The sequence below is a fragment of the Pezoporus wallicus genome, unplaced genomic scaffold, assembly GCF_028554395.1.
Source record: "Pezoporus wallicus isolate ANWC-B61680 ecotype Strahan unplaced genomic scaffold, APGP_CSIRO_Pwel_v1 contig_4722, whole genome shotgun sequence".
NCBI lineage: Eukaryota > Metazoa > Chordata > Aves > Psittaciformes > Psittacidae > Pezoporus > Pezoporus wallicus.
Genome location: NW_026641840.1, coordinates 4,441,465 through 4,469,006, shown reverse-complemented (window position 1 = coordinate 4,469,006; position 27,542 = coordinate 4,441,465). Strand labels below are relative to the sequence as shown.

The 27,542-nt window shown below is 40.7% G+C and overlaps 1 protein-coding gene and 1 long non-coding RNA gene across 7 annotated transcripts in view; both read right to left on the bottom strand.

Moving 5' to 3' along the window:
• TAFA2 (TAFA chemokine like family member 2) overlaps positions 1-17,679 on the bottom strand; it is a 198,516-nt gene extending 180,837 nt beyond the window's left edge. For 4 of the 6 annotated variants that reach the window (XR_008974429.1, XR_008974425.1, XR_008974428.1 and 1 more), the window contains exon 1: positions 16,782-17,679. The gene's annotated coding sequence lies outside the window, so the exon portion shown is untranslated. Of the gene's footprint in view, positions 1-1,642; positions 1,741-16,781 lie in introns of those variants that run through there. The other 2 variants (XR_008974430.1, XR_008974427.1) reach the window with 2 other exon arrangements.
• A 1,047-nt stretch (positions 17,680-18,726) lies between these two features.
• Positions 18,727-26,401, bottom strand: LOC130608004 (uncharacterized). Its single transcript, XR_008974431.1, has 2 exons — positions 26,237-26,401; positions 18,727-20,385 (listed from the first exon to the last, which is right to left on the bottom strand). It is a non-coding gene; the product is annotated as an uncharacterized LOC130608004 (long non-coding RNA).
• Positions 26,402-27,542: the final 1,141 nt, after the last annotated feature.

Genomic DNA, 27,542 nt, shown 5'->3' with positions numbered 1-27,542 from the left:
TGAAGGATGAACTTTGTTCAGCCCTGGTTCGTTTTCACCTAAACAGCATTCACCACGAGTTCAGCTGTACAAATTGCTGATGTTAATTTGTTCTATTATAGACAGGCCCTAGGGTTTTAAACTGTACCCATCAATCTAAGTCCATCTATCCACTCTAACATTTAAAGACAGATTAGGTCATTAGTTTTGAAACCTGTGATAACAGTTATTGTAACTTACCACGAGTAACGTTCTGAGAATTTTTAAATGCTTTGGTGGGTTTTTTCACTGTAGATGCATTTTAAAAACAAATTATAAAACTTTTTTTTTCTTTTACTATAAAAGAAGATAGCTAAATACATTAGAAGGATAATATTTTTCATTCCTCACATTCTTGCAGGAGCTTACAATTTTACCTGCCATGAAATATTTTATGTCTATATTATAAGTAGCATGAGAAACCTTTTTTTTTTTCAAATATTACATTTTTGGCTATTTACATCATTTCTTGCAATTAAAATTAAAAGAACTCTCCATGAAATGGTACTTAGGATCTTTGCAACCATAATTAACCTTCTCATGTGTTTTGCAATTAATTAGAAAGTTAGAAAACTGCATTATTCAGTACCATGGATGTTTCATCTCTAATTGGTCAGATATTGATGTTCTGCTAATACAAGCGTCCTGCAACAAGAGCTTATCAAATACTGGTATTGGAGGAATCAAGGCAGGTTTTCCATAGTCTAGAAATAGTAAAAAGCCTTGAAAAGCTTCAGCAAAGTAAAACATTTTACTGATAGTGAGGAGTGAAGAAAGGAATTCTGGGAAAGAAAAAAGTGGGACATGGGATGAGGAGGGAGGGTACATTGCCTAATAATGTCAGGGTTAGGGTTGAAGCATTTTTTTACCTAGTGATTACAAGTGTTGCTTTCTACACTAAGAATCTCTTCACCACGTAAATTGTAAGCAAAACTACTTCCTACGTTTAAGATTCTCTCTAATTCTGGAGTAAAGAGTTTAATAATCTAGAAAGTAGTAAAGCAGATGCACTTTTTATATGACTTACTCCCATGAGACAAACAAAGGTGAATTGTTTTGTTTTGTTTTCTTTTGGTGGGGTTTTTTTTCAGTTCCGTCAATCGAGTCTATCCAATTCTAATGAGTACATGCAAGTTTGGAGACTGATGCCAGCAGACTTATATTTTACAAAGAGACAAAATTCAATAAACTTAATGAATTACAGTCAAGTGGTTTATGGGAAAATTGAAATCACAAGGAAATCTTTATAAAATTCTCATGGTTTATTTTGATAAAACACTAGCAGATGTTAGAAATTGTGTATTTCCCACTCCTCACAGGTCAAGGCACGTGGACCACCCCAGCCGGGACAACATACTGACTTCCAGTTGTAGACCTTACGAGGCAGCTGCGGTAAGGACTAAGGACTGAAAGATTCTTTAGCAGGGGTCAGTCTTGAAAGTGAACCGAAGTAAAGGACAGGGAAATCTTTTCCTTTATCTTTGTTCAGCACCTGACTCCTGACTGGTTATGCTAAGTGCCACTATCACAAAAATAACACAGAACATGCCTCTTTCAGGACTGGGCATTTGGTTTGTCTGAAACTCCATAAACAGATTTCTACACATGTTCAGTATATGCTTACTCATCCACGTGGAAACTCTTCCTCTTGTTTTCCCCAATTACACCATAGTCCAATAAATGCTTATTCTGAAGTTAACTACCCTTCTAGATGATACTCTCAGCAACAGAAGTCCACCTGTGAGATAAAATATAATCAATGTCATGCTCTTAATGATTTAGAAAGGAAGCTGAAATCACCCTTTCCAGACCATTTTTTAAAAAGCTAGTCTCTGATTATTTATTTCTCTTAGAATTATCAGAAACATTAAATTTAGTTTACCCAGTCTGGCTAATAGGCTCGTAACTTGTGCGATTTTTTCAGTCCTCAGCTGAAGATCCAGCCTTTCAATTTGGAATAGAGGTATTTTTTCACACATAGGATCTGCATTAGACTACATCACTAAGTAACAGACAAAAAAAAAAGAGATGAAAATAAAACTTTCAGCAGAAATTGCCTCCAAGGTTAATTAAGTTCATAATTGTTGTATGTGATGCTATTATTCTTCCTATTCAGTCAGTAGCTATCAGTAACATATTTTTGAAATTAAGACATCTAAATTTAGGCATTGAAATACAAGTACTTAGTTCCTTTGACTAAACGTGACATCTGACGTGTCATAGATCTGATCCAGTGCTATAAACCCCATCCAAGTATCTCATAACATATTTTAAATGCTCACTACAGATAGGTAAAATAGACCTCTAAGGCAACCTATTTAATGTGACCCACTTGGTGTGACATGAAGTGCAATTCAGCTGACCTAAAGTAGGTACCTGTTTTAGAGCAAGCAGAATCACTCTACAGGTCTATGGATAAGAGACTGGATTCAGATGCCCAACCATAACCATCTAGAGCCATATGAGATGCCCAAGGGAAAGGATTAGCAGGTATAATGCAAGGCATCTTGTACCTGATTCATATCAGATGCTGTAGCACTTGGAGGCTAGACAAGATACTCCAGGGTGTTTTAAACTATGTTATGCACCTGAACCATACCGTGGATCTCCCTCTACTATGAAGCTAAAGCAGCTTCTTCAGACATAGATAGATACAACTGGATACCTATTTTAGGTGTCAATCTCAAACTGAATCCTGCCTCTTCTCCCCTTTTTGGTAGGCTATGACTGAATTCCTAACACCAAAAACCAAGCAGCACCAGATTTTTTTACAGACTTCACAAAGAAGCAAAAAGTTGATGCACAAAATGTTTTACTCTTTACACATCACTTAAAGTCTCTGAAGGAGTTTGTAAGATAGAACATTGTAGCTTTACATCGGTTTATTATCTAACAACAAAATGAGTCGCAACTAAAGGCATATTTACTTTTCATCCTGTGTAGCTTGTGTTTTGTGGTGGGTTTTTTTGGTTGTTTTGGGGTGTTTTGGTTTTATTTTTGAGAAAGAGAGATGTCTAAGAAGGTGTTCTTTTCAGATTCTGTGTACTGGCTCAGGAATTTTATTTGATAATGCACCACATTACTCTTCTCCAAATACCAGGGGACATAATACATTTTTAAGCAGAGGCTTCAAGATTAAAAAGAATAGCTTCAGTAAAATGAAAACTACTACTACGCTTTCGAACAGGTAAAGAAACATAATACTATGAGACCTACGAGATACTGCTACACCTAGATGTATCATTCCAAATCACAGAATTTAATTGATGGAAAAAGGTATTCAGGCCAACCAAGTAACACAAGATGGTGGGAAAACACAATTGTAGCTGGTTTCCACTTTCCAGACTTGCTAATATCAGTAAAGAGGTAGATTTCAGCTACGAGTTTTAATAGTGTTAAAAATACTGAAAGGTGGCTTCACCTTTTCAATCAAAATCAGCCACCCAAGTAGCTTTTATTATATGAGATATACAGAGTGAATTTCAGAGTATCCACAATGGTCATGTGAAGGGCTTGACTCTCTTTTCTCTGACAGATCTAGGCCATCCAAGCAAGTTTTAAACTCCATCACCTCTGAGTGAAATTAAAAAGCAGGTATGCAGTACTCAGCCTGAAAGCTTGTCTGGAGGCTAGCAAAGAAACAACATATGGAATTAATCACGACAGAATGTGGTGCTATTTTAATAACCAACATTAATGACAGGACTGCTAGCAGTTGCAAAATTAGCTGCATCTCTGTCCTGTTTGTGGTGTCTGCTGCTCAAGTCCTTTAGATTTCTCTCAAAAAGCTACTCTTACACACATTGTTGAGAAACTGCAGAAGCCAAACCAACCTAGGCTTCAAAATGGAAGAGATAAACTGAAGAGTAAGATAGAAAGGACAGCCCTTGTTTTGGAATCCATTTTATACTTTGCTATATTTGATTCTTAATAATAAAAATAAATGCGGACTTTTTTATTCCATCTGGTAGCAAAATCAGTTAGACCTGCCGAGGAGGTGTGAAGGTCAGTGTGTACTGTGGAATGGCAAAATTATCACTATAGTCAAAGAGACAGGGGCTCAAAACTATTTAAGGTAGGAGGAAGTACACCCAAATGACAAAAAAAAAGGGAAAAAAATAGATTTAAATCAGGAATCGTGTCAAGCTCGTTTGAAATTTAACTGGTAAATTAAAACTCTCATGGAAAATTGCCACTATAAATTATTGCAGAAGAATATAAGTATGTAGAAATTCTTAATTGTTACTGTGTAGTTACTAATCTAAGACATTCTTTCACTCAATCAACATCTTGAAAAGGAAAAAAAGCAGTGGAAAAATCTAATGGAATGATAGATTTGGTTTCATTTTTCAAATAAAGTGGTTTGTGGACATTCTCCTCTTCTGTTTTTGTTTTCTTCAGTTAGAAAGCATTTACAATAGCTAAGAATGAAAAGGCCTTACAAACCAGGGTTCCGCGGAAAGGCATAGGCAGAGATGCCTTTCTCCAGTATATGGTTCGACATTTCTGGAAAACAGCAATGAAATGTCTTTAACAAATGTGAGAAGAACACAAAAATAGAACAGAAGGCAGGGGCCAGGTACAGTTTCCTTCCTCCAAAATAGGAATGACTGCACGAATTAGTGTTACGTAAGTCCTCCTGTAACACTGTCATGAGAAACACTGGCAACTTCTGTACTCCCTCACAAAAGAGAACTACTGAATAGAAGCTGAATGTCTTTATTGGGAACATAGTCACTGGAGAACCTCAGTTGATAAGAAACAAACCAGAGAAATTGCTTGTCCATTATGCTATTTCCTTTTCCAGGGGGCTCCAAGCACAGACTTCTTGTTTCATGGACAATGAATTAAGTTCAAGAATTCTCCTGACATGAAAGAAAAGGAGAGTCTAAAGAGAGCAAGGATTTTCAAATGGTAATTTTTGTTAGAAATAATCAAATTGTGCGAGCCAACAAATCATTGTGTGCAGAACTCCAACGCGCCTTCTACCTCCAAAATCCAAATTACCTGTAATCTAATACCTGAAATCAGCATGGAAGGCCTGACTCATCCTTTGGCAAAGGCCAACTGAGAAAATATTAACTAACCAACAAACAACATAAAAAGTGGTAACATGGCGAAAGATGTACCTTTAAATCTTTACGATCTGTCACCACTATGATCTGAGCTCCACAGCCCACTGCTGAACCAGGAACGTATTATATACAGTATATATAGCAAAATATTGCATGTTTCTTTCTTGGTTTCTCTTGATAATGCAGACTGATATATTTCTGACTGCCACATCAGTTTGTAACTTTTTTACAATAGTTATTGGGACATAAATGTGTCTTATAAGCAAGTGGAAACGCTAGCTTTAAATAAAAAGAATAAATACATTTGTGGAGAGATAATAGCTTAAAGTCACAATAGTTTGGCCGCTAACCGAAAATATGTTATCTGTCTCCAGGTGCTAGACAGAAGTTAAACAGATCTGCTGGACAAGACAGAAATTAAAAGAAATAGACAGTTACAATGCAGCTCTCCAGGAAGGAGGCAAAGAATTATCAAGAACTGCTTGAGTTAAGACACTGGAAAAAAACACAGAGAGACTAAAATATGCAACTCAGAATAGCTGTGGCCATAGCACTCCATCATAGCTTCTTCCTTTTTCCAGTAAAATAGAAAAGTTTATTTAGGATTGGGTACACATAAACTTTCATCTCTTTACTTAATGGGTAGGAAGTTTGGGGGAATAAAAAGTATTTTGCATTTAAAATCTGACTTTGAGTCACCTTAAATTCATTTCTCCCCTCATTTCTCCTGAAGCTGGAAGTTTTTTGTTTCAGCACTGGTTCAGTTCAGTTGCAATTTTTTCTGATTTCTTGGCATAGTAACGTGACAGGCCTAATTCTGTCAGCTGAAATAAAATATTTCTTACTAGTGAATGCTTATCTGCTCAACTACTTACTCATCTTTATACTCAGCTATTTACTCAAAAGGGGTAAGGCACAATTAAACTGAATTCACAGTATCCAACAGAGCAGAAGACACACATCACACCACTCAGCTATGAAGGTGATGAGGATTCTATGTAGCTCCAAAACCACCACAAAGCATTTTTCAATCAGAGGTATATTGCACTCATTTTCAATCAACTTTTAACATCTGCTGATTCAGTGAAAGGAGCATTTTCAACGTCATTCCCACAAAGTAACTGTAAGAACTAGGCTGGAGCTCCAATATGCAATGAATGAAGGAAGTCATAAGAAAGAGACTTACTTTAACTTCAGCTTGAACATTAGGCTCAAACCTGGAAGATTAAGGCTTTTTAAAACGTACATTTCTAGCTACTGCTGTGGCAGGGTCATGGACAAAGTTTCCCGCTGTCAATCATTTCTGTATTTTGCTAAAGCAGAACTCTTAAGTAGCAGAAGGAAAATAAAAATATTAGAGTTCATGGAAAGTTACGGGGATTTACCATAAGCTAAGGTATTGGCAGAATGCCAATAAATAAATGAATTTATATCCATTAACTAGGCACAATTAACCAGAAACCCAGGATTATATAGCCTGAACTATTAGATCTTACAGGCTTTAGTAAATACAAAGACCTAATGGAACCTGAGGGCAACAAAGGTTGAACTCATAGCTACTGAGTCATCTGTAATTCTTAGAAACTTTTTATCAGATAACTACTAAATTTGAAGAATTATTCTAACAAATTGAATAGTACCATCATTGAAAGAATACATAAGAATAACATACCAAAGGCAAAATGTCCACATCTATGCAACACGTATGAAATTTTACTTGTCTTTGTACTTAAGTTTACCCAAATCTTTCTCCTGGGTTGGAGAAACAGCATAACATTATTTGATTTTAGTTAGTTGAAGCAAAAATAACTATTCATCCATCCCATATTTACTTCCATTTCGTGTTTTATTAGAATAGCATATTCAGTAGTCTTGTCTATATTATTGATGACAACGCAGTGGCTATTGGACTGACATAATGGTCTCAAGGAGTTTCCAAATATAAATGTATTCTAAGGAGATAATCCCTAGAGCATGGATCCGGAGGAATGCTATCTAAATAATGTCACTTCTGTTGCAGAATTGGTTTCAAATTAATTGTTTCTTTCTAAAGTTATAATTATCAGGAGGAATGCAGTTAGTCAGGAAAGATGAAGTTTAAAAGTGCATAATGTTTAATAGCTCATTAAATAGAAAATGTATTGTAAATTTGGGAATCAGAATGACTTGCAGCTAACTGTGAGATGATGGGTCATGGCACATGAAAAGAGACATTTTTGGCAGGAAAGCAATTTGGTAATGCTGACTGCAGTCTGCATTTACTTGACATTTGGAAAGATCATATGACACCAATGCAGATGAGGTGAATGGTGAAGAGAACAGGAAGTGCAAGGAGAGCTAGAGGAGAAAAAGTTAGGTCATGAGCAACTGGGAGTAAGATGAGAATATAAGTGTAATTATTGGGAGTTCAACTTTTAAAGTGGGAATGTAAGGTGCTATATTAAAGAGACTGGATGTATTCAAGCAGCTATAGTGAAAGCTTTGTCAGCACTCTTCTCGCAGAGGGGCTTATGTAGAATTCATAGAGGTGAATAATTAGCAATTTTATAATGTCTTTTCTGATAAGAAAACATAATAACTGTTATGCACCCATTGCTCGGAGCATGATTTTAAAAGCATAGTTCATTTTTTAAAGCATGAAGCATGTGCTCACCGGATGTCAAATACACATTTATAACAATGCAACAAATCAAAGGAAGTCCAAAGGAATTCTGAGACATTAAACATTTAAGAATAATTATACTGTTAAAAAAAAAAAAAATTACACCACAGCCCCAAAGCAAAAGAAACACAAAACAGCTGAGCTAAGCTTAAACTTTCTCCTAGTACATTTTCACCTAAGCAGTGACCCCAACAATTACATGAGAGGATGCGAACATGAGCAGAATAGGAAAAGGCAGCCATGTATTTGAATGGTCACAACTAGACGCGTGCCTCACCAGCCTGCACAAACGTGAGGGCTAAGGCTCCTTAAAACCTCATACAGTCACCTAAGAGCACAAAGTGAGGTACAAAGTACTGCACCATGTGGGCTCAGATTCCCAGATAGAGCACAAGCAATCTAAAAATGGAAGAAGGTTACTAGAAAGTTACATTCTTTTATTTTGTGAGGTTTTTACCATGAGCTGATCTGCGTGGTATAGCAAAATCTGCAATACAACAACCAGAAATACTTTTATCAAGGTACTGAGTTTGGTGGGATAGAGTTATTTTCCTAATAGTAGCTCATAAGGTGCTGCGAAGATGCTGTGTTTTGGATTTGTGTCAGTGGCAGTCAGTAAGGCCGCAATCCTGCAGGTACACCCCTTGAGGGCACATAGATAAGGCCACATCAGATCAGAGACACCTCAACGTGACCATAACTATAGGTAAATCCATGCCATAGCAGGTATACCCCTGTGGATAAGTCCCTGCTGGAGCAAAGGGAGGAATTCGTTGCAATGTTAAACTCTATGGCCTGGTCCAAAGGGATCATGAATAGAGATTGTAATGGTGTCCTGGGTTCAGCAGTAGCAGTCATTTTTTCTCCCTCTTAGTAGCTGGTGCAGCACTGTGTTTTTGACTTTCAGCCTGGGAACAGCACTGATAACACCGATGGTTTTAGTTGTTGTTCAGTAATGTTTACTCTGACCAAGGACTTTCTGAGTCTCATGCTCTGCCAGGGAGGAGGGGAAGCCAGGAGGAAGCAGAGACAGGACACCTGACCCAAGCTGACCAAAGAGGTATTCCATACCACAGCACGTCATGCCCAGTATATAAACTGGGGGCAGTTACAAGGAAGGGCTAGATCACTGCTCAGTCAGGCTGGGTACCAGTTGGCGGGTGGTGAGCGGTTGTATTCTCTTCCTTTGTTATTTCCTTTATCATTATTATTATTGGTGGTAGCAGCAGTGGTTTGTGTTATACCTTAGTTACTGGACTGTTCTTATCTCAACTCGTGGGAGTTACATTCTTTCAGTTCTCCTCCCCATCCCTCTGGGAGCAGGAGGAGTGAGCAAGTGGCTGCGTGGTTCTGGGTTGCTGGCTGGGTTTAAACCATGACAAATGCAAATACCTTTAAATTGTTGTAACCAATGACTTGAGCTGCATGTTATAGGGAGTACTATAGCAGGAACCACCCACGCAAATGGAGGATGAGCCTCACAAAAGCAGGCAATTGCAGCAGTGACCCAAAATGAACTGGCTTCGGTGCCCAATAACTCCACACAACACACAAACCTCTCCTGCCCTGAGTGATCACTATAACAGATAAAACCCAAGTCATGGACTAAATTAACTCAATGGACATTTTATGGAAATTATTCAGGGCTGGTCCACAGGCTTGTGTATATGTCGAAGGGCAGGAAGGGCAGGGGGGTGCTTAATGAGGATGTATTGGATAGTGTGGGACCTGAGCATGACATAAATAGTAAAGAATAATCATTAGAGATTGTACCAGTTTTGGCTGGGACAGAGTTAATTTTCTTCATAGTACCTTATAAGTTGCTGTATTTCAGATCTTTGGCCAAAACAGTGTTGTTAACAGAGAGGTGTTTTAGTTACTGCTGAACAGTGCTTACACAGTGTCAGGGTCTTTTTTGTTTGTTTCACATATTGCCCCACCAGTGAGAAGACTGGAGAAGCAGGACAGCAGACCCCAACTGACCAAAGTGATATTCCATACCATGCAACACCATGCTCAGCAGTTAAAGCTAAGGAAGAGGTAGGAAGGGGGGGGATTTTTGGAGTTATGGTATATGTCTTCCCAAGTAGCCGTTGCATATGATGGAGTCCTGCTTTCCTGGAAATGGCTAAACGCTTGCCTGCAGATATAAAGTAGTGAATATGCTCCTTATTTTGCTTTGCTTGCATGTGCAGCTTTTGCTTTACCTATTAAACAGCCTTTATCTCAACCCACGAGTTTTCTCACTTTTGCCTTTCTGATTCTCTCCCCCACCCCACTAAGGGGGAGTGAGTGAGCAGCTCAGTGGAGTTGAGCTGCCTACCAGGGTTAAACCAGAACAAGCAAATGATAAGAGATTTATAAACAGAAAATAATAAAAACTTGTTGCCATAAATGAAAATGAACCTGCACTGGGGGGGGGGGGAATAAAAATTTCCTAAGTCAGAAGGTCAACTGGCGCTTGGATTCATGGCCACTTCTTTCTTTGAATATCCACTGCACAAATACCAATGTAATGCCTTGATTATGAAGTCTTGGACACTTTGGCAACGAGGTGTTTTAAGTATACCTTAATTCCAATGCAAGGAATATCCCTCATGATTCTAGACTGAAGAGGAAATAGCAGGATCATGTAACAAGAAGTGTCAGCATATTGGCTGATAATATCATATCTGAATTTATAGCAAGTTGTGTTAGCATACAAATACAATATTTCTTCTGTCTTGAGTCCAGTAAGCTTGTAAACCAGAACTTGCCTCACCTTATTTGCTGCTATTACCAGACCTCAGGAAAAAAAAAATCCCATCTTATTTAAGTATAGCTTATTTGTTACAATACACAGATAAAAAAAGTCATAGCTAAATAAACACATAGCACAGCCCAGAGAGGGTATTCTCCTGTGATGGTGCTGAAACAGATCTTTTTTTCTGCAATTAAACTTTAAACATGACCTCATTTCTTGCAGGAATGCCATAGCCTGATACATTTTGTTAGAAAGTGATATTTTACTTTAGTGCCAGTAACATCACATTTGGAAATTTCCATGATTGTAATTACAGTTTCTAATACTATAATACAGAGTAGCTCCTTGTAGCATCTTTCTGTAAATTGCCTGGTGATACATAGTCTCTGTTCTGAACCTGAGGGATTGAATGTTTATAGAAGGTGCAGGACTGACAAGCCATCGAAACAAAGCTTGAGTCTCAAATTCATACCCAGCGTACAGACACAAACATAGTCATCTCAACAGCACCCCACCTACATGCCTTCAACACGAATCACTGCAAGCAGTTAGCAACATTTATTCAGGCTCACTTCAGAAGAGTCTTCAAGAACATAATTAATTTGATAGCCCCACGGAAGCCACATCCTTCCAGCTGAAATGCCTTGCATGATCAGACCCCAGGTTTTGCCCCTCTGCGCACAGCAGCACATCCTAATTTTTGCTAGTGGTGACTTCTGTAACTTGGGCGTTTCTACAGTAAGAACCTAACTGAGACTACTAACTTGTTTTAGATAAACCACAAGACAAGCTTCGGCTGGTACTGACTCTCATCCCTTACACATTTCAAATTTCCCAGGATACAAACAGCATAGAAAGCCAGTATCTTTCCTCAGAGCCATCGAGCCATTCCATGTTACTTTGCAGTGCTGTTGAGTGCAGCGACACAACAGCCGACAATGAATTATGGTTGAGCTCCGAACTCAAAGGCCAAAGAGGTATCTCAAATGTGAACAAGCACCAAAAAAGTCTCAACTGAGGGCATAGTCTTAATGCAGTGCTCGTGGATTTCCCATTTGCACAGTCACAAGGCAGAAGGCAGCACCCAGGCAGAGACTGCCCATCAGAGGCTTTGGGACAGGTCCTCTCATACGTGCAGTTCCACGTGGTGAGGGAGAAGCCGCAAGGAGAGCCTGTAACCAGGAAGAGTGTCCTGCATAAAGATGCTCAGGTGACCATGAAAAGCCATGCAGTGAGTCAAGGGCTGCACCATCCCCTCTCCCTCGTTCCAAGACATGACACGTCAGATAGAAGCGAGCGGAGGCCCACACGCCACAGCTAACTGTTTTGTGACAAGATGGACCAGAAGCCACAGCTCTGCCTTATCAATATGTGATGCAGAAACGGCAGTGGGGGAGTGGAAGAAATCCGATAACAGACTATCACTGTGAATGTGAGAGACTTGCCAGGTCTGTGCTCCTGTCTCTAAAAAAGCTGGTGTGAGACTGCATGTTACTGAGAGATTTATTTTAGAAATTTGTTAAATCCTGCTTTTAAAAGGGAAAAATAAAGCAAAAACAGTGCACTAAGCAATTGCAGCTTGGTTCCAGTAAGTCAGTTAAAATAATCACTACTGCAACACCGCCTCCTTGCATTTCAAGAAGGAAACTGCTTTATTGGATCAGGCTAGCAGTCTGTCTAATCCAGTACCTCATCTTCAAATACTGGATCTTAATACTGCAACAGAGGCAAGAAATCTTCCACCACCACCAACCCCCCCTCCCATAAATGGTTATTTCAAAAAAGTGTCATATTACCAACCCATTTCTTGATGTTATTTATACAACCAAATAGGTTTGTTGAACTGTGCTTGTGTGTTTATTTACTTGTGAAGTCTGTCAGTCTAAAGCACTTTATGTGCAGCCTTAGCTCCAAGTCGTGATTTAAGCATAATAGATTACCAAACATCCACAAAGTCCAAAACAAGCTCCGTGTGCTTTCACCTGCATGCTACCCTGTACTATGTCTCTCCCCTTGGTGTTGTTAAAGGTATGCTCACAGCAGAGGTGGCTCTGTACAATGCTGTCCTGGTGCCAAGAGACCTGTGTTCAAGTTTCATATTACAAGATTAGCAAGATATAAAGTGAGGCTACTGGAAAATGCAAGCCATTAGCATAGTACAGATCAGAAGGTTTGATAAGCTTTAAACAAGGGGGAAAAAAACAATTTCCCACTTTTTACACATGTAACTACTTGATTCTTCCATACCACAAAAGATACAGGAGCTACTCTGGTAAGTGTTTACTCACGCAAGAGGTAGAACTACAGTGCATCCTACAAATCAGTTTTTGGATCTATCTGAAATAAAAATAAGAAAGCTTTTTTCAGTGACTTGATCCCACTTTATGTAGTATGTGTAATGTGTAGTGTCCTGCCATAACAAGCAGTGTAAAGCACTATGTCTTTATTTTCTCTCGTCTACCTCCACAGTGTTTTTCAAAACACAGTGCATAAAGGAAGACCTATAAAAATGCCTTGAATTGTTTATGTTAAAAATGTGACTGTTTTGCACTAGCAGTATGAAAAATTATATTAGGTGGCCATTATTTTGTCTTCTCTTTCAATAAATAACTGACTACATAGGGTAAGCAGGAGCGGCTGGCAACGGTGTATGAAGAATCAAAGCACAAAAATCACTATCTTCCAGAGTTCTACCTAGCGCAAAAGGAGATAGCTCTATAGCTGTCACCAGAAAAAATGAATGACATTACTGTTGATGTTTTCACATTCATTCCTATGCATGATGAGTTTTACACATCTGAACTGAGTTATGAGGAGGAGTGGTTTGAAGTATACATTAACAGCTTACAAAACCAAACCACAGGGCCAAATTTCCTGCTGAAATAGCTCCAAGAGTGGGCCTCTGTTTGCAAAAAGTATTTCAAATGTGAAGGTGTGCAATTACAGTGGATTCCATGATGCTCAGCATACTGTGTAAATTTTTTCTATCCTAAAAAAAACATAAAAGTAAGCAAAATCCTTCTAAAGCACACACTTAAACTCAGTGATCTAAGATAATGGCGCAAAACTCCGGCTGGTTCAAATGTCAGCACTTCAACTACTCCAATGGAGCAACGAAAGTCTACATCAGTTTGGGATGCCCCTCCTAACACATAAAAATGGTCGTGAATGGGGACAGATCAGCATTCAGCTCTGCTAGCATAGGACACATCCTTCATATTAATCCAAACACAACTTTTTGCCTCAATACCTTTAAAATTCAGTACTTCAACAGATAAATCGAAAATGCATTTTCAAATGAAAGCTATTGCTCCCTGAATTACCTGGAGCTGTAGTAGAAAATCGATGAGACAAAAACGTTTAAATGAGATGTTTAAACATAGACTGTAAATATGAAACTGAACATTAATAAATTAGATTTGTGGGGTCTTCCCTTGCTTTAGCCTGTGTGTCTTCATGCAGTCTTTGTTTACTTTCATTTATCTTCTTTGTTTCATGATGTTTGAATAATAAATACATTGATGAATTGCATCAGTAAATGCCATCCATATATCACAAAAATAGGATGTACTCAGTGTTCCTGACACACTAATCCTAAAGGGTTGGTTTTTTTCATGTTTGTTTGAACTTTCAGTACTTAACAAAGGAAATAATACTGCTTTGCTGCATAAACTTCCTGATTTTTATTCTAATTTTCAGTGAACAAACAGCTGCAGAATGATGTGACTTAATGAAGCATTTCTAATACAATCCTGCAGAAGTTAAACCAGAACTGCTTCCTCACTGATAGTTGTATCGTTCAGAGTAGTTTTTCAAGATGGTGATCACATTTTTGTCTACATGAGTATTAGGTAATGTGATTTTCTGTCTTCCAAAGTCAGTGATTTCCTTTAGTGTTATAACTAGTTAGCGTTGTTCCATTACTTATTTATAGCAAGTAGAACACACAACATAATTAATGCAACGTATTTCTAATACACTATTTAAGCTTTACACAGGTTGGTTAGTAGCACTATACAGCCAGCCACAAATTTAAGTGTGAAGATGCTCAGGTCTGAAAAATTCCATGGTATGTTTTGCTCACCAAAAGCATACAGCCTGCATCTGTAAAGATGTCCTTTATCAAGTCTGTCATCACCTGTGACAAAATGATGGAACTTCTTTGCTGCTACATGTTTCTCTGTCGCTACAATTCAGTGTAAAGTATTATTTGTTTTATGTAAATCTAGATACGGTTCAATGAATCATCGCTTTGCAATCTGCTAGTAAAAGCAATCCTCAATATCCATCTGTACACGCATCTATTTACTTCTATTCAGAACAAGTTGTTTTCATGCATTCCCCACCAGAATTATCAAGTGCATTACAAGCATCTACACATAAAGCTGAGATCTCTCGTATCGTAAGAAGAGACAGGTAAAAAGGTTACCGTGTATGTCCAGTGTGATAAGATCCTGACAGATCAGTCATCATTCTCTGATTAAAACAGCATGACAGGAATCAAGATTTTATCTGAAAGTCACCCATTACCAGCAGCGTGTTTAAAATTAATACCACAGTTTTGAAAGCCCCCTTACATTCAAACGACATGTGGAACCAGTGCATAGTAATCCTCGTTTGCTGTCTGCTAACAAACTGAACAAAGCTTTCCACTGAAATTACGGCACTTAGGTAGTTTACATTTAAATGAGTAACAGTACCGTACTTTTGGAAATTGGGACTTTATGAAACAACAAAAAAAAATACAGCTTTCAGTATTGCCTCAGCAGTATCAGCTCTCTGAAATAAAATATTAATAATGAAATTCATGTGAATTACTTTACTACTGCTAATTAACCACTCAGACCTATTTAGGCATCAGTATGAAATGACTGCACAATTACTGTGAAAAAGTATAATGAAAGATGTAACCTTTGCCACCCCCGATAAAACTGCCTTAATATGCTCTTTCCTAACTCCAGCTAAGCTATATTCCTAGTACCACTGAACTACTATTTTTCTAGCTTTTACCCCACACTATAGAAAAAAAAGAATCTTAATTTATCCATTTGACTTCACTTGGATCATCCCATAAAACAGCTTTAAAGTGTTAAACATACAGCAGGCTGAAAGCTAATGTCTGAAACTAGTTAGCAAAACTGAGATACCAGATAACAATTATCACTTAGTCAATAGTAATTTAAATGTATCCACTGCTGTGCGAAGACCCTAACACCCAGAATGCTTTATGGGGCTTTCAGGGAGTATGTTTATTATTTAAATTGACAGTTCTGCAGGAGTCAAAGCATGGTTCTTTAAATACTGAGCCGGTGCCTACCGGGGGGTGGGTTGGTAGGAGTGAGGTACTTAGTGCTCTGGAAAAAAAAACACTGATTATCTCCAAGCAGAAGCTGGAAAGAAACAACTGTAACTACACATATCATTTAAAATGCTTTAAGCAATAAGAGCCGTGCATGGCAACTCCTAGCAGAGCAGTGCAAGCTACTGCTCTTTACTCCTTGCCTAAACACCCCGGTGTCCGATCCTACAGTTCCACGGGAACAAAGCAGGTTATTCTAAAACTTTCTCTTGCAAATCTATAAAAGAGGTGGAATAAAGGAAAAGCCCTTTCGCTGTGGCATACAGAACCGGCACCGTATCCAGTAAGTAAATGAGTTCAGTGAAATGAAAGAAAGTAACGTGGAGACGCAAGGTATGTTTCATACTACCTACACCACAACTTGGGGAGCGTTATGCACAGGAAGAACTGAAGCCATGAACGGTCTTTTAAGAACTCTTTTTGTAAGGTTTTCCTACAGGGACTCCGAAGGCGGTCGCGAAGCTTCCGGGCTCCAAAGCAGAGTAAACCCCTGAGTGCCCGCGGGGGCTGCAAGCCAGCGGCCACCTTTCCTACACAAGTAGTCTGGCTGAAAAACGGGTGGGTTCCCCTGCCCCCTTTCCCTCCCCTCCCCCGGCTCTGCTGAAACGTCCGTTTGAATAGAATCAAGCTCTATTAAAAAGCAGAACACGAGCCCGGCGCCGGGCTGGAGCAGCTGCCCCGGCGCTCGGCCAGAGCCGCGAAGCAGCTCCTGCCTCCTCGCAGCGGCTCTCTGCAACTTTTGGGCAGCGGGAGGGCAGACACCCGCTCGCCCGCAGCAGCCGCCCCGCGCCTAGCCCCACCGCGGCCGCTCCCTGCCCACCGCCCCGCGGGATCTCCGCAGCCGCGGAGGGTACCTCCTGGTGTGTGCGCTCCCCCCCAGCAGCGCAGACAGACACGCGCCCCGGGAGCCCTCCGCTCACGTACCTGCAGCCCCGCTTCCTGCTGGAAACACCTAGGGATCGGCCTCCTCACGTCGGGGGGCAGCTCCAGCCTTACCGCCCGGGCATCGCCGGCACACGCCCCGCGCCCCGCCAGTGCCCGCGGGCACCGAGCGGAGCGGCGCCGCGCTCGGCTCCCCTCTGCTCGGGTCGGCTCGGGTCGGCCGGGCTGGAGAGGGCAATCGTCTGCCGGGTGTCCCCCCGCCTCTTTGGGAATGAATATACGAGGAATCCGGCTAAGAGATGCGAGAGGGAGGGTGAAGTACGTGGGAAGGGAAGGAGGGGAGACTTGAAGTGTTTCTCGTGCACGATTTCAGAGTATTAGAAATAATAATAATAAAAATTAAAATAAAAGGGGTCGGATATGGATTAGCTCTCGGAAAAGCGGAGGGTGAAGAAGTCCTGCAGCTCGGTCCGGCTCCTGCCCCTCCGCCAGCTGCGTGAGGTCCCGATTCAGCCCCGCCGGCAGAGGAAGGGAGAAAGAGCCGGCGCGTCCTGCAGCAATACCTCCGTTAGAGCATCTCTGATTGGTTTGGCTTCGCACACAGCACGACTTCCCCCTCCTGCTGCCTCCTTCTCTCTCTTGGGAAAAGTAATTGGAGAGCGAGAGCTTCACCTTCGGCAGCAGCAGCAGCAGCGGCAGCAGCCGCTCCGTGCCCAGCCTTTGTGCACCGCCCCGCACCTCGGAGGAGCGCGGAGCCGCCCCGGGCGGTCGGACGGGCAGCGGCAGCTCCTGGCGCTCCCTGCGCTGGGGTCGGGAGGGACGCTTTTCCTCTCGCCGGTGTCCGCCCAGCTCCGCGCTGCTCTCCTCCCCAGCCCCTTCAGCGGCAGCAGCTCTGTCTGACCGAGGAGCGGGGCTCCGCTGACAGCGCCCTCCGCCTCTCCCGCGGCCCGCGCACACCGGGGCTGGGCCACCTCCCGCCCGCCCCCACGGCACGGCTCCCCCCCTCCCTCCCCTTCTCTCCGGTTCCCTCCCGAGCCGAGGGTGCGAAGTTTCCGCACAGGCGCACGTGGCCGCGGAGAGAAGGAGATCCCCGCGGATCCCGCCGCCTATCCCCAGGGAGCCCCTTCCCCTGCGGCGGGGGCAGGATGGGCGCCGGGCGCGGAGGCAGCTCCCTCGGGGCAGTGGGGCCGGGGCTGCTGGAGCAGGGGCGGGAGAGGCGCGGCGCCGGCAGCTAAAAGCTGGGCTGTGTCTCCCTCCAGAGGGAGAAGGGAGTCACGCACGTCGGGAAACCCTCGGCCGAGCCCCGTTCCCGGGCGGTGCCCGAGTGGTGGGTGGCTCGGTCCGTGCATCCCCACCTTAGGGGTGGCGGGGGAGCGTAGTGCGGGTGCGGTTTTGAAGGCCTCTTCTTCCTCGGCTCAAAGACGGGTGGTGGGTGGCAGTCGTCTGCAGTGACTGATGGTTAACTGAGGGAAATCTGGAGAGGGTCTAACACAAGAAATCCGGAGAGGGACTTTATGCAAGGGCGTGTAATGGCAGGACATGGGGGGAATGGCTTTAAACTGACAGAGGGGAGAGTTAGATTAGCTATGAGGAATAAATTCTTTACCATGAGGGTGGTGAGACAGTGGAACAGAGAAAGCTGTGGCTGCCCCATCCCTGGCAGCATTCAAGGCCAAGTTGGACAGGGCTTTGAGCAACCTCGGCTAGTGGAAGGCTGGAATCAGATGATGTTTAAGGTCCCTTCCAACCCAAACAGTTCTGTGATTCTAGGATTCTATGAAATGTGGGTAGGTGAGTAAAAGCTTGCTCACATATTTCAGTGTATTTTGTGCTTTCCAAAAGGGGACGCAGAGAAGTAGAGGGAGCCAAAGGTGAGAGGGCCCTCATTCATTACAGTAATATCCGAGTCAAATTCAAAGTTTTCTCCTGGAATTCTTGCCCACTCCTATATTAAATGGGGATGAATGCACACAGTATTAAGAAGTACTGATAATCATATGTTTTCTGTATTTCACTTGGACCAGCTAGTATAATGGCATGTTTTCTGAGAAGCTTCTGTTGAATCTTTAACTGTCATCACATCTTCTGTAATGTTGATAGTCAAGTCTGTGAGAAACAGAAGAGGGAAGCAAAACACTTCCCCAGTTGTTATTGTTCACGCTAGAGTTTTTCCACGTAAGTAAGGACCTGTAGAATATTTGAATTACTCTTTTCAAAGCAAATACAGACGTAAAGGTCCATGCAGTCAAAAAATAAAGGAACAGCAAAATGAAGTCTTAATGTTGACTGCCCACACACAGTGGTGGAGCTGTAGGATGAAATCCCAAGAGGCTGGCATGGAAAGGGCAAGTTAGAAGTGGCCTGGTACATGGTTATTACCATTGCTGTTGAGTAGTCACTACAATGCACATATGCCTAGATGCAGACTGCAGCCAAATTAAAAGGCTGCTGGCTGTAAAGAGAAATGTGGTCTTACCTCATTCTCTGGAAGCTGGTACAATAACATAACGATTTCCCTAGTCAGTAACTGTGTTTCTGTGTTTGCAGACAGCTAAAAATAATGCAGAGGGAACTGAAACAAACAAGACTATACTGCTACCAGCAGCATAATTTCAGGACATTGAGGCAGATTCAAACTAATGTGGCTCCACAGGGACTGGATGCTCCTGTCCTACCAATGCAACGGGTCCTTTCCTGTTGCGTGGGTCAGTGTAGGACCAAAAGTATTGTTACTGGACTAAAAGCAGTCAAAACACACAAAAAATGCAACTACAGCAACTAATACGCAACTACAGCAGCTGTTGCACTTTAGATGTAGCAAATGCCTTGTAATTATAGGAGCACATATACTTACATTAGCTGAATGTATCATTACACTCTAGTTGATTGTGTTTTATGAGACCAGAGGATACTTGGTAGTTTCATACGGGTGTCCTGCTGTTACAGAAATCAGGCAAGCACATCTGAAGACACAAAACTGTTATCACACAGTTTAAACAATACAGATATGTCACACGCAAATATCAGAAGAAAAAGCAATAGACAAAGCAATAGCTAAGCTGTCCTGCTTTGAAAGTCAGGAATGTCATACGTGCAAATCCTGGAAAATGTGGTCATTATTTATGATGTGGTGCTACTGCTGCGCGTATGCGGTTGTTCCAGATCACTTTGCACAACATCTGAATATCTGCACAAGTCTGCAGTACTCACACACAGGTTGTGTGACACCATGCAGAAAGACGTGCTTGCAGGAAGCTTCTCTACATGCTCTCATAGTATGGCCAACACTCCCGGGAAGAACTGAAATGATCCGTTGCACCTATACAGTGCAGCTTGGTTTACAGATGCTTACTTAGAAAGCCTGACTCATCTCTAAGGGTGCATTTGCACATGCTGCACATGCACGATATGATAAATTTACCATTTTCTGGGAATACCAGATTGGCAGTCTTTGTCCTACACAGCCTGTATTTATATCTTTCTGACTGGAAAATCCCCAGCTGAATACTGTGGCCTTAGAACACAATACAGTTACAAAACACAATTATTATACAAATGTTCTCTCTTTCTTCCTTCAGCTTGCTTCGTTTTTGAATTAGTGTCACTATTTCTTACTTTTCATCAATTTGTAGGGCTCTTCCATATGCTAAAAGGAAAGCATAAAACATGCAAATGGGCGCTGGCACTCACAACAGGTACAGTGTTTGGAACAACTTCAGCATTTCCATTTCAAGGCAAACAGAACAGCATAAAAATCAGAAAAATAAAACCTTGTTTCTGAATGGTTGTGCATATTTGGATCTTTTTTAAACACTGATTATACTCAAAGGCATGCAGGTTCTGAACTGCTAGATAGAAAACTTATATCTTGGTAGACACATGCAGATTTTGTCTCTAAGAACTAATGAGTTCACTGATGTTTACCAATAATTTTGCTCCTTAATCTCTCCCAAGAGATTCCTACCCTTCTATCACCCACCATGCTACTAACCTAAGCTAACTAGAAGTGCTGGTTTTGGCACTGTTCTTGGTTTCTCATTTATAAAGATTAGGTTTTCTCTTGCGTCTTACATCTCTCTTAATATTGAAATTCAGGTATTAAAATAAGCAGAAACAGACCCCAGCTCTCATCAGGAATACCCCAAAGGTAAGGAGACCTACAGTGGCTTAGAGCCTGATGTGCAGCATCATCCTACAACATTCCTCTGTTGCCATCCCCTAAAGCTGGGGATATTCTGAAGTATGGATTCCAAAAGTCAGCAGCTGTAAATGATTTGTGTTTATCATCCTGATGCTCTGTGAGCCGGAACAGTCAAACAGCACCTAAAAGTCTCCTTTACAATGTGCATACAGATACAGTTACACACTTTGTGTTTTTGTCACAGATGAGAATCTGGTCCACCAAATTTTAAGTTCTTTAAAAGCTCTGGTACATTTCAAATATTCACATACAAAAATAAAGGTAATTATCGCCTGGAAAGCTGATGTAAAATGAAAAGGCAATGGAGCAAAGTTATTCTGGGGTCCTTTAATAAGTCTCCCACAGGCATTTATTAAAATCATGCTGGTTACTGGATTTTGAAGGAAATTGGGGTTTTAACCAGCATACTGGAATCTCTGATCTTTCAAAGCTTCCACATAAATGGAAAAACTGACTGCCAAAACTAACAGAAGTAACCATTCTTTCTTTTCTACAACACATAAGTGATACAGATAAACACCATAATGATTGGTTTTGACATTTAAAGTTATTCTCCTAAGATATAAAATTACATGGATTGCTCATGCACACCAATATTAGTGTTGCTCACAGAGTAATGACATCTTTCAGGCTGAAAAAACAACCCAGATACATGTACACATTCAATGTCATTGGGGAGCAAGACTGTTGCTTTCATTTAAGAGGATAGAAAGCTGTGAATCATGTTTAAAAATGGGTTGAAAGGGATCTCTGGAGAACTGGTCGGGCTGAGGATCCAGATCCCAATTATGGGTGGGCTGACTTCAAAGTTACATCAGGTTGTTCGGGGCTGTGTCCTGTGGTTTCAGATATCTCCAAGGACAAAGGTTTTACCTACCAGGTTCTCTGGCCCTTTTCCAGCATTTGACCACCCTCATCATGAAGGATTTTCTCCCTTACATGCAAACAAATTTCTCAGAATTGCTCTTTCTGCCTTTTGTGTCCATTGCCTCTCATCCCTTTGCTGTACACTTCCAAAAAGCAGCTGGCTCCATCTTCCCTCTAACTATCCAGAAGTAATTGAACACAGCAGCTAGGTCTCCCCTTTCCCCTCTCTAAAGGGACTGAACAAACATAGCTTTCTGATTTCTTTCCTTCTTGAAAAAGGGCATATTTACCATTTTCCAATTATTTGGGACCTTCTGCTGTCACCATGAGCATCTGCAGATGACAGAGTGGTCTTGCAGTGATATCAGCCTACTCCCTCAAGGCATTTGGGTACATCTGGTCCCACAGACTACTGTATGTCCTCTACTTCAGTTGCCCCTCTTGATCTTCCCCTATCAGGGTGGTACTTTACTCCCTTGAACTCACCAACAAAGCAGCACTAAACAAAGATGATCAAACCCTGTGATGAATGCTGTTTGTCTGATGTTTGACCTACCCCATGGAATATCATGCAAATAGATCTTTCTTCATCAAAAAGACCAAAATCCCCCAGGCTGTGAGAACTGTAGCTATTTTGAAACATAAAGATGCTTCTTCCTAATACTTCCTAAAACACCTAAGCTCCGTGAAGGGCAAACATTTAAAAACCTGTACTCCTCATTTCTCATTTGCTACCTCTTGATGAGTCACTGCTGAGCCTTTTAGATCTTTTATATATCATTATAAGGCACCTTACTTTCTCTGTGTATTAGAGAACCTATGCTGCCAGGCATAGCTTCCAAGTCTTGCTCTGGGTGAAGCATGTACCAAAAAGTTAGGTGTTGCAATGTTTTGTGCTGTAGCTCCTAAATTTCTTTTTTAATCTAGGCTGTAATTCATGTGATAAGCAGAAAAAAAACAAAACAAACCCTACCATAAGAATTCAGGTCAGAAGTAGAACAATACTTGGCCTCCTCACCTTTTAGATACAGTCTTAAATTTTAACAATTTACTTATTACACCAAAAGGAAGAGTCCATGGCCAACAAAATATTTGAGCAGCGCTCTATTCCACAGTAAAGGTATAAATAACAAGAGTATTAAGTGTGGCTCTTGTTTCTTGTCGGAGGTACAGTAAGTAGTATTCATATCCTTGGGAAAAAAAACAAGCTATATCCAGGAAACAATATTAGAATTTTTTTCCTTTTTAAAAAAGGAAAAAAAAACTCAAACCTGAAAGTGTTCACACACACCTGGCCTAAATTTGGTCTACCACATTATAGAACTCATTCATCTATATATTTGCCTTAAGCTGGTACATTATGGTAGTTCCTATTTTCCTACGTATCAAGCAGCATCAGCTCTTGCAGTCATGCTACAAAGAACTCCAAAATGAATAAATGTTTTATCCTCGGTTAAATGTATGCTAATTGTGTTTCAGTTTTAAACTAAAGGTTGCATTATAGAGAAGATGGGGAGGGGGGGGGGGAGCAGACCTCCTTACCTAATGAGATTTTCATCTGATTTTAAAAGGATTATTTCCAAAATTATGTCTGGAATTATTTTCATTAATTAATTATGTTTACATAATTAAATTCCATCCAAGAAAAGGAGACCTTGTGAAAACAGGAAGTTAGACCAAAAGTAGTAAAGGCAAGGATCAAGCTGATCTCACAAACGAATCATACTTATTTTTCTGAAACCTCTTTACCAAGGACAACGTGTTGTCAGACTTGAGAACTCATCTACAAGAAGGATTAGACTTCACTGTAGAGATTCATGGGGCCATTTATTATCTCATGATATAGCATTTTCTAATCTGGGTTGTGTCATTTTAAAAACAGGCATCACAAATTCTGGTAAAAAAGGTGTCAATGCTTATTAGCTCAATAACTCAGTTCCCTCACGGTGGGATTGTGGGGGATTAGGGGGTTGTCAGATGTGTTGTTTGCTGGAAAAGAAAAAGGCCACTCACTGTCAATTTACCCGGGTTATTTTTTTTCTAGAGAAATAATACCACATCTGCTTTATAGTTACAACACAGTCTCTCAAACAACGTCATCCAAATTTCACTAAGTTTAATGAAGCATACAGTGCATTAAAAAGGAATAAGTTGTTCTGTTCCTCAGTATTTCTTTCTGATTATAAGTCTTTCTGCCTCTGAATTTTAAGCACCGATGCTTTAATAAGGGAAGGAAAAATAAAAGAGAATTGCACTCAGGAATGTACTAGGCTCGTGTTTGTGCATTGAAAAACATTAAAAAATACCCTAAAGGTTGTTACAGACTTTGGATTTTATGGTGTTTTAATAGTAAGGCAAAAAGGTGTATTTTGAGCTCATCTTTCTGCATATTGAGCACAGGAAAAAGTAGAGCTTTCCAAGAGTCAAGAGCAGAAGAAGTACTATTATTTAGAATATTATATACCGCATTTATTCCAAACCAGCCTGAAACTGGAACAGAGAACAGGGGTGAAGCTAAAACAAGAATGGAACATGATCATTTTTTAATCTTCTGAATTGCAGATTTCAAGATATTTTCAAAAACAGGACCAAAAGGAAACACTCCTTTAGCATTTCGTCTTGTCTGAGGACAAACATCTACTAGTTCAGCATGAAAAAAATGGCTCTGATTAATACAGAATCAAAAAAATCCACTCCATGTAGGTAAAAAAAGTCACATTTTCTATTTACATAATTTTCAATGAGATTACAAATGCATAGATAATGGATTACACAGTTAATAGTCTGAATATAAGTAATTTCTCTTTGTATAAATATGAAAGAAAACTATCTGTACCTAAAGAGGACTGTTGCCACTTAGATCTCAGGATCTGCAACACTAGGAAGTCTGACTAAACTCTGCCTTCCTTCTCAAGCCTTTCCTCCTTCATCAAACACATGGTAGGAAATGCTAAAGGATTTGTGCCTCTGAGTTTTTCTGCTTTTGTAGTTCTACTTGTGTGATTCCTTTGAAGGGAATAGTCGGCAATCCTTTAGATTAACCTTGTCTCATTCGGAGCTCGGACTGCATGATGGCAGAGCACTGTGACGCCTGGTCCTGCTCAGAAGAGTTCACATGCCTCTCTCCAGTGTTACAATTAAGTTTGCCCTCACCTGCCTGACACGAACAGGGGTATCTGGTTACCCATGATGAACAGCCACATGTAGATGGACAGAAATGTCACCATCTGACCCCATGCACCCTGCCTGCCATCCCACATCCTGCCAAAACCTTTGCCCTGAGGGGACTGACTGCCTCAAACCTGGCCAACCTCAAGAACTTCACCACTTGCCAGACTGCCTCATGTAGAAGTCTGTTGAAATTTCCAGTTCTTTCTCACCCGTGGGGCATGGTAAACATAACATAAACATAACATAAACATCTTGGCTTGATCTTGGATGTGGGTAACACTCATTTTCTGAAACCCAGCCCAAATATAAGTATGGTAGGCAATAACTGAGGGAGCCTTAGGTCTTTGGAGATGTACCTCGTATGGCCATCAGAATCATTTTGACATTTTCATTCTTACCAATGCTTAATCACTTGTAGTTTTCTTCTAAACATATATTTTAGAACCAATCATTTCTACATGTATTCACAATGAGCAAAATGAGCATTTTCACTTGTGGTGGGGGACACACATCATAGCAGCTGAGGTGTCAGGCAGGTGTGCTGAGATTTGGCAACTGGAAGCATGCTCAGAGCTCGCTGTGGAAAAATTTGCTTTTCCAAGCTGTTCAGAGGTATCTCAGACATCTCCGCTCTGCACAAAAGGCATAGCCTGGGATGCAGAGAGATGCTGCTGCTGCTGCTAGACGTAAACCCGCTATATAAATCTTCTTTGTTTTCCTCCCACTTTAAGCTGCATGGCATATCTGTTGCTCCCCGCCAGACACTAGAATTACCTCTTTATCCACAAGTGCCCTGGTTTTCACTGGCATTAAGCACCCACAAATGTCAGAGAAGACCAAAGAGCTGGAGGAGGGGGGGAGAGTTTCTTAAAAATTCAGAGCAAGCACTGTAATGGAGGAATTTTGCCACCAGATGTCAGAAGGCAGAACGCAGACTGAGGAACACATTGCCTTACCAAATCTTGATAAAGGACGTTTCAGTTCTTTCATGTTTCCCCTTCCTTCTTCCCTCCTCCTCTCCTGTCACATATATGTAGATACACTCAGAAAGAAAATCACCTAGGGAACGCTAGGTTGGGGTGCATTTTCGCTGTAGCCTTACACAGATAAAAGGCTGGAGATCTAATACGCTTTCAAGCTTCAGGTGCCATATCAAAGAAAAAGAGTTGTCTAAAATTCGAATTTGCTAAACAAGCTGAATAATAACAAGTTCCGTGAGCTCTGGAACTAACGAAGCCTTGTTTCCTATAGATTTTACCTCATGGTTGAGTGAAGCTTTTCCTATCCTGAGGAACTTCAAATTTTCTCTTTTTTGTGTAAGGATGATCCCATGGAACAGCTTTTCAGACAGAAGCACTTGTGCCTTTTCTCTCTTCTTCCCAGGCACCTTTTCTTATTCTAATTGAATAGCTTTAAAACTACTGCCAATTTTGTCAGAATCAGATGGGGCTCCAAAATGCACAAGGCTTTCTTCCACAGGAAACCTAGCATACAGAAATGCAAGGACAGCTAAATCTATTACAGACTCAGATTAATGAGGCCATTTATTTTATACTAAAACTCTGCTACAATTACTTAAACACCTGAACTTGCACTAGCAATTTAAATGTTCCAGTAAATATTCTGATGATTCCTCCTTTTTCTGTCAGATTATCAATTTATGGAATATGCAGAAATGTGCCTGATTGAGCATCAGTCTGTGCTGATGAAACCCTGGTTCCTATGACTGCGTGTTAGTGGGTTACCTCTTCTCCTTTTATTCTCCCCTCTTTTCAAGACACAGAGTATTCAGCATGAAATGCCACCCTTTACATCAAGTTTCCACACCCCTCCAGCACCGCCAAACAGGCATCATTGACAACAGTGAGAAAAGAGCAGACTGGCCTTCTACCAGATTGGCCTTCAGCTGTGACTCCAGCTGAAGTTGCTCTGAATTTCTACAACAAGTTTAGCAAGAATAAGATTAAACACTCAGCACATTCATTGTAAGCTTGTGCTCATTCCAGCTCTTTTTGATTGTATATATTTTTACTATGCCAAATTAATGAGCTTTGCTTTATTATTCTATCCATTTTAAGCTTTGATTAGTCTAGCTCTTAAAATGTGCATTAAATTAGTTTGATTCTATTAGCTATTATTTAAATTATCACCCTTAAATTAATCCGTTTATATTGTGAAGCTGGTTCTGTGGCATTACAATGGTTACTTATCCTTCCTGACCCAAGATTATATTGCATCATAAAAATTTAGCAACAGATTTTAAAAATTAAATGGAGTTTTTATGAAGAATGAATGAAAGCCATGGAGATTCATCTGCGTTAATCTATAATATAGATGCCTTTTGAGCTATTTTTGCAGAAATGGGTCAATTCTGTGAAAACTATGTATCTAAACAGACTTTGACATGACTGAAATCTTAAACAAATTTTAGCAGCTTCACATTTAAAATACCCTCAGTAAATAGATCCAGAGCCACTTCAGTGTCTGGTAACACAACTATACAATTACTAAATCAGTTGTGGGAGTCATATCCAGCAAATCTTCTTAATGGTATATCTGGACAT